The following is a 12,519-nucleotide window of genomic DNA, read 5'->3' as shown; positions in this document are numbered from 1 at the left end:
TGTCCTTACACATCCACAGCTGTATGTTAATGATGATGTATATGTTATGATGATAAATAAGTGCATATGAGCACATTATTAACATGCAGCTATGGATGAATATAAAAAAGAAACAATATTCTGTACAATTGTTAATTTATAAATCAGCGTCTTCTCCCCACTCTCTCTTCCCCATTTCCCTTCAGCGTCCTCAGCCCACTCTCTCTCCACTTTCCTTCAGCACACGCACATAAAAACAAGCAAGTAATTTATATCATTTTCATTCTATTCATTCATAGAAATTAAAGTCTAAATAATGCCAGTCACATAACAAAACATGATTTTACAAAAATAATTCCTTGTACAGTCAAGCCTGCAAGGATTACTAGATGTCTTTCAGAAGCTCCCCTCCCCCTTACCTTTGTGGCCAAGTCAAAATGATCTACCAACAATAAAATTTTAAAAACACAAAGCACGCTGTACGCAGAGAAAATGTTAATTATCATTTATATTCCACAGGTTTTCAAAGAGGTCAAGGCAGATGACTTTATGCAATGTCACCTCAGTAACAACTATACAAAAATAGACAAATATTCCCCCTCCCTTTTTACTAAAATGGGATAACGGTTTTTAGCGCAGGGAGCTGCGCTGAATGCTCCACGCTGCTCTCAACGATCATAGGCTCCCTGCGGTTTAGTAAAAGGGGGCCATAGTGCAAAATATAGACAGCATATAAAAAATTCTCAAAGCAGACACATTTTATCACTAAATTGAAAATAAAATCATTTTTCCTACCTTTGGGTAATTTCATCAGTCTCTGGTTGCACTTTATTCTTCTGACTGTGCATCCAATATTTCTTCCCTTCTTTCAGCCTCCTGTATGCTTCCTCTCCTCCAGACCTCATTCCCTCCTCAAACTTTTTCTTTGTTTCACCCTGCCCCTTATTTCTTTTTCTCTCTCTCCATACCCTTCTTTCTGTATGTCTGTCTTTCTCTCTCTCTCCGTACCCCATTTTTCTTTGTTTCACCCTGCCCCCTTTCTTTCTTTCTAGCTTCCTGTCCCCCCTTTCTTTCTTTCTCCCTGCCCTCCCCTATGCCACCACCATTGGGAAAATGCTGCCACCGCCACTGGGGAATAGGCTGCCACTGCCGCCATCGGGAACAGGCCGGCGCCGAGTTCACCCTGCTCTTCCCCGCGGGGCCGACCAACTCTCGCCACCCGACGTCAATTCTAACGTCGGAGAGGACGTTCTAGGCCAGCCAGGCAGCGATTGGCTGGCCCAGAATGTCCTCTCCGACGTCAGAATTGATGCGAGTGGCGAGAGTTGGTTGGCCCCACAGGGAAAAGCAGGGACAACTTGGTGCCGGCCTGTTCCCGATGGCGGCGGTGGCACTCAAGTTGCTAAAGAGCCGCAGTTGCCGGCCTAGGGAGAACACTGGAGGTTGGCCAGCTGTGCACCCCCTTGGGATGTAAACCTGGGGTGGGGCGGACTGCCCCCCCACCCTCCCCCACCTTGGTATGCCACTATCTGTACCTCCCTCCCTATAACCAAAAATTCTCCTTTCTTCTATTCCCCGTGTACACAACCATCTCTTTCCCTCCCTTCCTCTCTCCCAAGTCTATGCCTTCTGTGTCCAAAAACCCATTCCCTCCCCACCTCAGCATCTCTTTCCCTCCCTTCCTCTCTCCCAAGTCCATGCCTTCTGTGTCCAAAAACCCATTCCCTCCCCCACCTCAGCATCTCTTTCCCTCCCTTCCTCTCTCCCAAGTCCATGCCTTCTGTGTCCAAAAACCCATTCCCTCCCCCACTTCAGCACCTCTTTCCCTCCCTTCCTCTCTCCCAAGTCCATGCCTTCTGTGTCCTAAAAACCCATTCCCTCCCCCACCTCAGCATCTCTTTCCCTCCCTTCCTCTCTCCCAAGTCCATGCCTTCTGTGTCCAAAAACCCATTCCATCCCCCACCTCAGCATCTCTTTCCCTCCCTTCCTCTCTCCCAAGTTCATGCCTTGTGTCCAAAACGCACTCCCTCCCCCCTTTTGTGTTCTGCGTTTGCCTCCCAGCCTATCTTTGCAACTTTCTCAGCAAAACGGAGCTCGAGCCGAGAGGCTTGTCTCCTGTTTCCTGCCTGCCCTGCCGCGCACAAATAGCCGACCGGAAGTATTCTCCGATGTCAGCGCTGACGTCGGAGGGCAGGCTTTGCTTAAGCCCTTCCTCCGACGTCAGCGCTGACATCGGGGAACGCTTCCGATCAGCTATATGTGAGCGGCAGGGCAGGTAGGAACAGAAGACGAGCCTCGCGGCTCGAGATGTATTTAACTTCGCGGGTCCCCTGTCCAGCTCTCTTCTGTGCACCTGGGGCGGCCGCCCCCCCTAGGTACACCACTGGGACCGGCACCGGTCCGCGGACCAGCGGATGAAGAACTGTGGCCTAGGACCCTGGGGGAGCCCGGGCCCCCTGTCAGCTCCGGGCCCCTGAATGCAGGACTGGTAGTACTGCCCTGATGGCGGCCCTGCTCACAAGTTCAGAAGAGAGAAGTCATGGTGGGGATAACAGAGCTAGCATGCTGAAAGAGAGTTTGCACTGTTGCACTGCATAGAGTCATATCTGTGCATTATGCTCTTTTGGGAGGTAGCTCCCTAGATATGAAACTCTGTCTGGCTGACACATAGTTCTTTTTAGAGCTAGTATGCTGTGTATAAGCAGAGGTATACTATTAGGGGCACTCTAGTCTAGAAGAAACAGATTGGCAGCCCTTGGGAGCAGAGAGAGAGAGCTCAGGGCAGAAGACCAGCAGCCCTTGGGAGCTGGGCTCAAGGCAGGACTCGGGGAACAACTCAGGGCAAAGAGGTAGAGAGGAAGCACCGAGTGCTAACCAAGTGAGGGTCCAATAGAGACTGCCTTTGGGGAACTGTAGCCAGGTTGAGCCTGGACCCAGAGCTGCCCTAGGTACAAGGGCTTTCTGAAAAATGTTCACCCTACCCCTGGATAGTAATATTTATGAGGATCAACAGGCATGCACTTCAACAGCTTTGATCATGCAGTCCCCAAACTCCTACTCATAACTCCCAACAGGAGAACACTGTTTCGCAAAGCGTCATCAGGGGAGACAAAAAGGAGTTAAACAAAGATTTCAAAATTGCTTTATGGAAGCAATGTTGGTGATTTTTTCTCACTAGGACTTTTGTTTTTTTTGCCCGGACTTTGCTTTTTGACCAGTAAGCAGGTCTCATTCCAGTTTGATTTACAGCCCAAACGCTACTCTCTGTAGGAGTTGCTTATGCAATATATTTTCCTGCTGTTTGTTATTGAATTTATTTAACTGATTGTTATATATTATTGTAAACTGGAGTTTTTTTGAGACCAGTGAATGAACTTGGGCATGCTGTATGGAATGGGCTTGTCTCATAACTGGTTACTGAGGTCTTTTTGCTCCACTGTTTGTTGTAATTTAAGGGTTCAGTCTGCAGTAGATGAGGGTATGTATTTTTGATGATATGTGTGATTGATTAATACTCTGTCCTGTTTGTTTGTTGTTGAGATAGGTAAGGATCTCACATCACACTGGTATTGGAGAAATCATCACACTGGTATTGGAGAAATATGTAGAATGCATTTGCTTATGTTGCAGCCGCTGAGAAAAAGGGTTTCCTGCAAGTTTGGGAAAGCTACATTCAAGCATTTCCATCAAGAACTCGGAGTCTTCCCTGAAATGATATACTGTAAGTGGACCTTGATATCCCATTTGTTGAACCTGAGTGTGACATATTCTTGGGATACAGGTATGGGGTAGGGCGTGATAGGGAGGGTTGGCCAGATACCGGGGTGAGGCAGAATGGGATAGTTGGAGATCATGGGCTCCTTTTACGAAGGCGTGTCAGGGCCTTAACACGTAGAATAGCGAGTGCTAAAATGCCGCACACGCTAGCCGCTACCGCCTCCTCTTTAACAGGCGGTATTTTTTTGGGTAGCACGCGCTATAGCGCACACTAATCTGGTGCATGCGTTAAAAACACTAGCGCACCTTCGTAAAAGGAGCCCCATATGTTCATTATTTACTTGTTCCTGGTTTGTATATGGAGTCTTAACAAAATAAGACCAGCAATCTTCATAAGGTCAAAAACAACATATTTGGTTTTTTAATAAACAGTTTAAGGAGAAGATAATGAACAAGATATAAATGGAAGGCTGGGATCTTAAATCCAGGACTGGTAATCATCCCTAGTTCTAATTTATGGTTTATGTAACTTTCAACATTAGCTTTGGTAATGAGGAGGGGAGGGTTAGGAGTCATGGGGAGAGAGGAAGAACTGTTTTAGATGTTTGTAAACCTTGCAAAGAACACTCTTGACACATTGTTGGTTGGGTAGTAATATAATTTTATTGTTGGTCATAGTAAGCAATATGATTAGTTTGTTTATAAAGCAAGGATGGAGGTTACAGAACTGGGTTAGGGGTATTTATTAAAAATTTGGGATCAAGGCTTGACTCAATTGTACCATAATTGCTTGCTGGCGTACTGTAGGCTTATATTCAGCCATCTGTTTGTGTTTATAACGATGCTTTTGGTTTCTAATAAAAATCATCAAAATATAAAAAGGCTAGAGAAATATTTGTTAAAGCAATTTTCATATGATGTATAATTTTTTCTGGTGCCTTATTTTATTTTCATGAGTCATCATTTTTATTTTGATTAGGTCCTGGGTCTCAAAAACTAGAAGGATCTGGGCCCCTCTAGATCTCCGAAACTCTGGCATTCACATGAAGTCAGGTGTTTAATCCTCATCTTTCAGGTTTCAAATGCAGTTAAAAGCTCCATTAGTAAAGTAATTACCTAGCATACAAATATAAGGTAACTGGAAATTGTTAGGTCACTGAGAATATAGTAAACAATGGCAGTTACTTAGCTACTGTTTAGCTGCTCAGAACTGTTGAAGAGAAGGCATATTATCAGCACTGAGAGGCTGTGACACATTCCCCCAAGTAATTAGGTTTTACAATTCAAACAAACAATATACAAAATTGCAAAAGGAGTATCAAGGGAGGGAGTGTAAATGGGTAAACAGAATTCCCCTCCAGTTTGGCACTGGCATTTTTTCCAGTGAATGACCAAAGTATTTTCAATGATATAGCTGCAGCTATTTTTTGCTCAATATTTAACTGTGGTGATTATAGTTGAGGCAAAATGCTGTCATGGTTAAAATGAAAAAAGATTGTCAGCACTGGTACCCAGACTGGCCAAAGCTGAAGATCTGGTTTCAGCACTGACCTGGAACTATTATCCAGTTACTGAAAAGACAATTTAACTATCTATAATAATAAATCCCTTACGCACGCATGCGCTGTTGAAACGGCGTGATCCATGCCGCCGTGATTTCTGCTTCCATGTCGTGTTCCATTTGTGGTGCACAGCGGCTTGTGGTGTGTGCGGTGCATGCGGCAGTGAGAGCAATGGCAGAAGGGTATCCGAGGTGCTGTGAGGTGTCCGGCTGCTATTGCTGCACAAGGAAGTGGAGGGGGAGAGGGAAAAGGGGCTGCTTTGGGGGGGAGGGGTGTGCTGGGGGGCAGGCAGCAATCTTGGTTTGCTCAGGGGGCCAGAGAGAGATAGGCAGGAGGCCAGGGAGAGAGACAGACAGAAAGAAAGTCACAGAGAGACAGACAGAAAGAAAGACAGGCAGACAAGGGGCCAGGGAGAGAGACAGACAGAAAGAAAGACAGGTAGACAAGGGGCCAGGGAGAGAGACAGATAGAAAGAAAGACAGGCAGACAAAGGGCCAGGGAGAGAGACAGATAGAAAGAAAGACAGGCAGACAAGGGGCCAGGGAGAGACACAGACAGAAAGAATGACAAACAGACAGGGGGCCAGAGAGACAGACAGTCACCGGCCAAGCAGCGAGAAAGAAAGACAGATAGTCAAGGGGCCAGGGAGAGACACAGACAGAAAGAATGACAAACAGATAGACAGACAGCGGCCAAGAAGCGAGAAAGAAAGACAGATAGTCAAGGGGCCAGGGAGAGACACAGACAGAAAGAATGACAAACAGATAGACAGACAGCGGCCAAGAAGCGAGAAAGAAAGAAAGACAGACAAAGAATTACAGACAGACAGGGGGCCAGAAAGACAGACACATAACCAGCGGCCAAGGAAAGAGAGAGAGACATAAAGAAAAACAGACAGACACATCTATTCTAGCACCCGTTAATGTAACGGGCTTAAAGACTAGTGGATATTTAATGAGTGTGACTATTGGGCAGACTGAATGGACTGTTCAGGTCTTTATCTGCTGTCATTTACTATGTACAGGTCTAAATATGGCTGACAATCAGAAAACCTTTAGCTTCAACCAAACTTCTTACACAAACCACCCTGGCACTATCTGGATAGTGCTGAGGAAGTCAAAGGAAACATTTAGCAGAACTATTATAAAGAATAAAATTACGGAACATGTAGACAAACATGGTTTAATGCAGTGTCTCTCAAACTGTGTGCCACGGCATGGTGGTGTGCCACGAGAGATTTCAGAATTTTACTTTATTTTTTTATAATTCCCTTATAATTCCCTAGAATAGATAACATGTACATTGCATATGCAAGAGTCTGTCAATGTTATGAGCATCTGTGTGCAAAAGGATACAACCACCCCGACAAGCATTATTCTTTGATGTGACTGGTCCTTGAAAACTAACGGCAAGTAATTTCATTTTTTATGCAGTAGTAATCCTAGTGAGCAACAAAACAATCAAGGCTTTGTTACCATTTGGATCTTATCTTTGTGAGTGAAAGCCTGTAAATAAAAAATCACCCACCTGGGGAGGGGGGAAATATAGACAGCATGCTTCTGTCCTTTTGGTGGAACCCCAGCAACAAAGAAGAGGGGGCTCCAGCAGCTCTCGTGCATGGAGACATGAGAGCATAAGAGAGGGATACAGGCACAGCCTTATTTTGGCTGTAGCTGAATTTTTAGGCTTCTCTGAGCATTTACAACTCAGAGTGCCTGTTAATGTGGGTGCCTATTAATGTGTATGTGAGCAGAGTATATGAGTTTAGAAGAGTGTGCATGTAAGAGTTCCAGAAGAGAAAAAAAAGTTTGTCAGTTAGGACTTGGATGTAAAGCATTGAGGATACTTCAAGGGATTCTTTTTCAATCAATTATCACCAAAAAGAGAGTAAGAGAGTCAGTAGAGAAGTCAATTTGAGAAGGCTTTTGATGAATTTTCATGGTCATTTAGAGAAATTATAATGTTCCGGATCAGCGGCAGCAGCGGTTTCTCTGGCGGTGAGTGAGAGCAGGAGGGGGGAATCGCCGGTGTGTTCCCTGCCAGCGTGTTCCCTGCCTCTGTGTTCTAAAATGGAATTTGGCACGGACCCAGGACCACGGTGGCAGAGATCACGCTGTCCTAAGTGCGCAAAAAAAAAGAAAGAAAAATGTTCAAAGCTATTTGAGGGGAGATTAGCCTGTGTCTGTAACTTTAAGAATTCTGAACAGCACAGTTCTCCCTGGACAGAGATCTGTACAGGCACACAAGTGGTGACGTCACCGTGACGGAACCGGCCCGGTAGTCTACAAGCTGTAAAGCTAAAAAGCTTTATGCATGTGCCAGCCCTCTCACCCTAATGCATCCACTGTACTGTACATATACATAAACAAGCCCCCAACTGTCATCACCTCAGTTTTAAAAGTTTATTTTATGTTATGTACTTTATTTTATGTTATGTACTTTTATGATATTTTAACATGTTTAATATTAATTTTTATTAGTTATGTATGTTTGCCCTAACTTTGTAATTTTTAGCTGTACATCGCTTAGAATCTGGAGTAGGCGATTAATCAAATCTTATAATAAACTTGGAAACTTTCTGCAATCGAGTGACTAATGGTAGTCGTTTTGTGTCAGCCTATTCATAAATTCGCTAAATTTTTAATTCTTTTCATTTGAGTTATCTTTCTATAATACTACAATTCTACCATTAGAATTTGACTTAGCAGTGCTTATATTTGCCATGCCAGACAATAATAATAATAATTTTATTTTTTTATATACCGCCTAACTAGGAATGGTTCTAGGCGGTTCACAACCAATAAAAACTGATCATACAGTGAAGAATACAATTTAAAATGGAAATACATCAGATAATAAAACATAAGAAATGCATAAAATTTTAAAAGACGACAGAATACAAATTAGGATACAAATTTATCAAATAATTGGGTCTTCAATAATTTTCTAAAATCAAGATAGGAGGAAGCTCCTAGCATAATTTTTCCAAACCAGCCATTCAATTTAGCAGCCTGGAAATGTAAACAAACAAACTCTACGTGTGGACTTATTTGAGTGGTTCAAAGAAAAATGGGAAAGAAGGTAGCCAGGTGACAAGCCAAAGATTGATATATAACAAATACTAGCAAACTTAAAACTCTGGCCTCAATCGGCAACCAATGAAGTTTCTGATAATATGGCGTAATATGCTCCCATTTTTTCAAACCAAAAATCAGTCGAACTGCGTGCACCCAGAAGATGTCGGTCACAGACCAATGTGACACCTGTATTAGGTGTCTGAGTCCAAACTTGTTCACATAGTTGAACAAAAGATCACTAAAAATCCGGGCTTTAAAATTAAGAGCTTACCCAGCTCCCCAAGATGGCTTCTGTGCTCCCCTTCGCCAATCAGCAAGGGGAAGGAGAACCACTCAGTACAATGTTAAATGTGCTGAAGATGATTGTGAAAAAGCCGGCACTGAAGACAATGTCTTCAGCATGTACAGTGTCACTCGCAGGAGCGTCAGGCACAGTGTCGGGGCCTTGAAAACTATCGGCTCCAAGGGAGAATGCAGCACCAACTTTGGCTCTGACAACTTTTAGCCGGCATGAGAAAGCTCAACAGCTTTCCTGAGAGCCTGCAGCACTCCTGACCACCCCAATGGTTCTAGACCGACAAGGAATGGCTCAGCAAGCCTCCTCATGTAAATGGTCAGTAACTCCTTCAGTCAGCCCACCCAGAAAGGCTAGGAGGAAATCAAAACATGTCATTTCATCTTCCAGCTCATCCTCCTCCTCTTCATCAAGAGAATCTGTTCAGTTTGTCCCTGCTACTTCTAATGAGCCAGAGCAGGAACCTCCCCTACTCCAACAGCAACCGGCTATGCAACCAGCCATATTACAATTATTTCAACAATTCTGGCAGCAACAAATGCTTTCAGCCTTTCCACCTCTCCTCTCCTCTCAGACCACTGGGCAGGAAGTTCAGCCAATCACACCTTCTCCACACCATTTCTCACACCATTTATGTATCATCGTTTTGACTCCATTTCCTCCACCTCGTCCATGGAGGCAGCTGTCTACTCTTCCTATGCATCCTCTCGTCCTCCGTCACCAAATGCACAAGTGGATCCATTACTGACTTCTCTTACACAGGAACCTACACCTTCTGAACGGGATATAGAGCGTCACCTCCGGAGGATACTTCCTATTCCCGTTTCCTCTCTAAGATGGCGACTACCCTGCAATTGGCAGCAACAGCTCAGTCTGATCCCAGGGAGAAGTACCTTAAGGTACTTAAATATTTAAACATACCTAAGGAGGTAGTGTCATTGCTGCTGCATGAGATGCTGGCAGAAATCCAAAAATCCATCTGGAACACTCCATATAACTCTAGGGTTACCAAGCATAGTCTGGAGCATAAGTACAAGGTGCAAGATGTGATGGGATTCGGTAAACCACAACTCCAACATCAGTCATTAGTTGTCAGGTCAGCTTTGAGGAAATCAAAATCTTCAAAGGATTTTGCTTCAACTCCCTCTGTGCGTGATATGAAAATCATGGATGGGATGGGTAACAGGGCATATCAAAATTCTAGGCTTTCAGGAAAAATTTCCGTCCATCAATTCTTCTATACCCAATACCTATACGCCAGTATTGAGGACTTGAGAAAACTTTTTGAGACCCTGCCTACACCTACTCAAGAAGCATTCAATACCATTCTGGCCAACTTTGAGGAATGCTCAATGAATTTTATAAGGGCAGCTAATGATGCTTTTGACACCGCTATGCAGGGAACAGCAACAGCCATTTGCACCAGGAGGCTGGCCTGGTTCCAATGCTAAAAACTGGGCATGGATGTGCATGCCAAGGTAACAGATGTCTCTTGCCTGGGGGACAGCTTATTTGGGGGATGAAGTCAAGGATCTCACTGAAGGTCTTAAAGAGGACTGCACCACCCTGGATACCCTGGAGGAAGATACTGCTCATCACTCCAAGCAGCCATTCAAGAAGCAGCAGTCTTACCAGTCACAGAGGAATTACAATTATAAAAAGCCTTATTCCTCTTCCAAGCAGTACAGTTACACTCCTCAGAAACAATACAGACCATTTAAACAACAATTTTCAGCCAGAACACCTAGAGACCAAAGATCACAGAAGCCTACCCAACCTGCTGGCCAGAAACCCCAGCAATCATTTTGACAACCTTCCGCTTCCTTCCATTCCAGTGGGAGGCCATTTGCGGTTCTTCCTCAATGCTTGGCAGGCAATTACCACAGACACATGGGTACTCCGCATTATGAGTTTTCAATCTTCCCCTCAATGGTGCCTACCATTGCACCAGATAGTTCAACCAGCTCACCTTCTTCCATTACAACAGAAGTTGTCTTGTCTACTTGACATCCAGGCGGTGGAACTGGTTCCAGAAGCGCAATGGGGTCAAGGATTCTACTCCAGATATTTCCTTATCCCAATTTGCCCTATCTTAGACTTACAGAATCTGAACAAGTATATATTGAGGGAAAAATTCTGAATGCTTAAGGTATCCTCCATCACCCTGTTGATACAGGAAGAGCCATGGCTTTCAGGATGCTTATCTTCATATCTCCATTCACCAATCTCACAGGAAATACTTTTGATTTGGGTTTCTAAACCGCCATTACCAAGGGTACTTCTGTTTGGCCTATTGTCAGCTCCAAGGGTATTCACAAAATGTGTTATCCCCATAGTGGCATATCTTTCCAAGATGGGACTGTCAATCTTCCCTTATCTGGACGACTGGCTTATTTCTGCTTCAATGCCAAGCCTCAACTGCCAAGCATTGAGTCAGACTGTAAACCTTCTGCTGAGTTAGGGGTTTCTCCTAAACTTTCCAAAGTCTCATCTTATGCCATCTCAAACGCTTCAATGTATTGGAGCAATTTGCAGAACACAAAGTGCAGAGGTCTTCTTGCCACTTACAAGAGCTCAAGCGCTTCAGGAACAGATAAACACTGGTACCCAGGCCTGTGATAATGGCCAGATCCATGATCACCTTATTGGGTCGCATGGCAGCTACGGTGCAGGTATTACAGTTGGCACCTTCAAGATGAGACCAATCCAGTGGTTTCTCAAAGCAATTTTCACAACCACTTTCCAAGAAGATCAGGTCAACACACCAGGTTCTATGCGACTTACAGTGGTGGCTTCGCATGAGCAATCTCTCAGGGAATTCCATTCCATCCTCCTCAATCTACAATCACCATCACTACAGCTGCATCCAAGAGAGGTTGGGGGGGGGGCTCATCTTCTATCCTGGTCCACAAGGGAACGTGGTCCCCAGCACTTGTGCGTCGCAGTATAAATTTCCTGGAACTCCATGCTATTTGCCTAGCCATGACAGTTTTCCAGCAGTACTTGCACCATCAGATCATCAAGATTCGCACAATCAAGTTGCCATGTTCTCTGTAAACAAGCAAGGGGGCATGGGATCTCGTCATCTATCCCAAGAAGCGGTGACCATCTGGAACCTGGCCATACAACTCCAGTCCACATTACAGGTGATTTACCTTGCGGGCAAGGACAATGTGCTCGCCAACAAGCTCAGCCCCCTAAACATCCTAGAACTATAATTTAGTTCCCATGAGTGGTCACTGCACAACACAGTTACGCAAGAGATATTTGCCTAGTGGGGGATCCCACAAATAGATCTTTGCATCCCAGACGAACACCAAATGTCGCAAATATTGCTCCAGGTACGGTGAACAGGACTGTCTGGCAGAGGATGCATTTCAACTCAGCTGGTCCAACCAGCTGCTCTATGCATTTCCTCCTATTCCTCTCAAAGGGAAAGTCATTCAGAAGGCGATTGCCAAAAATGCCTCAATGATCCTCATCACATCGTATTGGCCCAGGAAAGCTTGGTTCCTAGTACTTCTCAACAGAGCGTCTCAATCCCCTTGGTTTCTGCCAAAATGACCGGACCTCCTCACACAGCAGAATGGACAGCTGCTTCATCCAAACCTGCAGTATCTCAATTTGACAGCATGGCTACTCCTTCCTATCTAAGTAGAGTGTATCACTTCATGCTGGAAGTCCTACACAGCCTCATGGCTTCCAGGTCAGACTCGATAAACACTTTCTTGGCAGCAAAATGGACAATATTCCATTCCTGGTGCTCTACACATCACTGTGACCCTATCTCAGCGCCTATTTATCAAGTTTTGCGCTATCTCACTGCATTGAAATCGGTTAGACTGGCGTATAATTCAATCCGTACTCACTTGGTAGTGCTGTTTTTCAT

At 44.6% G+C, this 12,519-nt stretch overlaps 1 protein-coding gene across 1 annotated transcript in view; it reads left to right on the top strand.

The window, feature by feature from the left end:
- MCM3 (minichromosome maintenance complex component 3) overlaps positions 1-12,519 on the top strand; it is a 134,241-nt gene that overhangs the window by 24,670 nt on the left and 97,052 nt on the right. The window contains exon 3 of the mRNA XM_033936390.1: positions 3,610-3,700. The gene's annotated coding sequence lies outside the window, so the exon portion shown is untranslated. The remainder of the gene's footprint in view (positions 1-3,609; positions 3,701-12,519) is intronic.

The sequence above is a fragment of the Geotrypetes seraphini genome, chromosome 3 (genome assembly GCF_902459505.1).
Source record: "Geotrypetes seraphini chromosome 3, aGeoSer1.1, whole genome shotgun sequence".
In the NCBI taxonomy this organism is placed as follows: domain Eukaryota; kingdom Metazoa; phylum Chordata; class Amphibia; order Gymnophiona; family Dermophiidae; genus Geotrypetes; species Geotrypetes seraphini.
The sequence above is the reverse complement of the archived record's forward strand: the minus strand, read 5'-3'. Positions and strand labels throughout refer to the sequence as shown.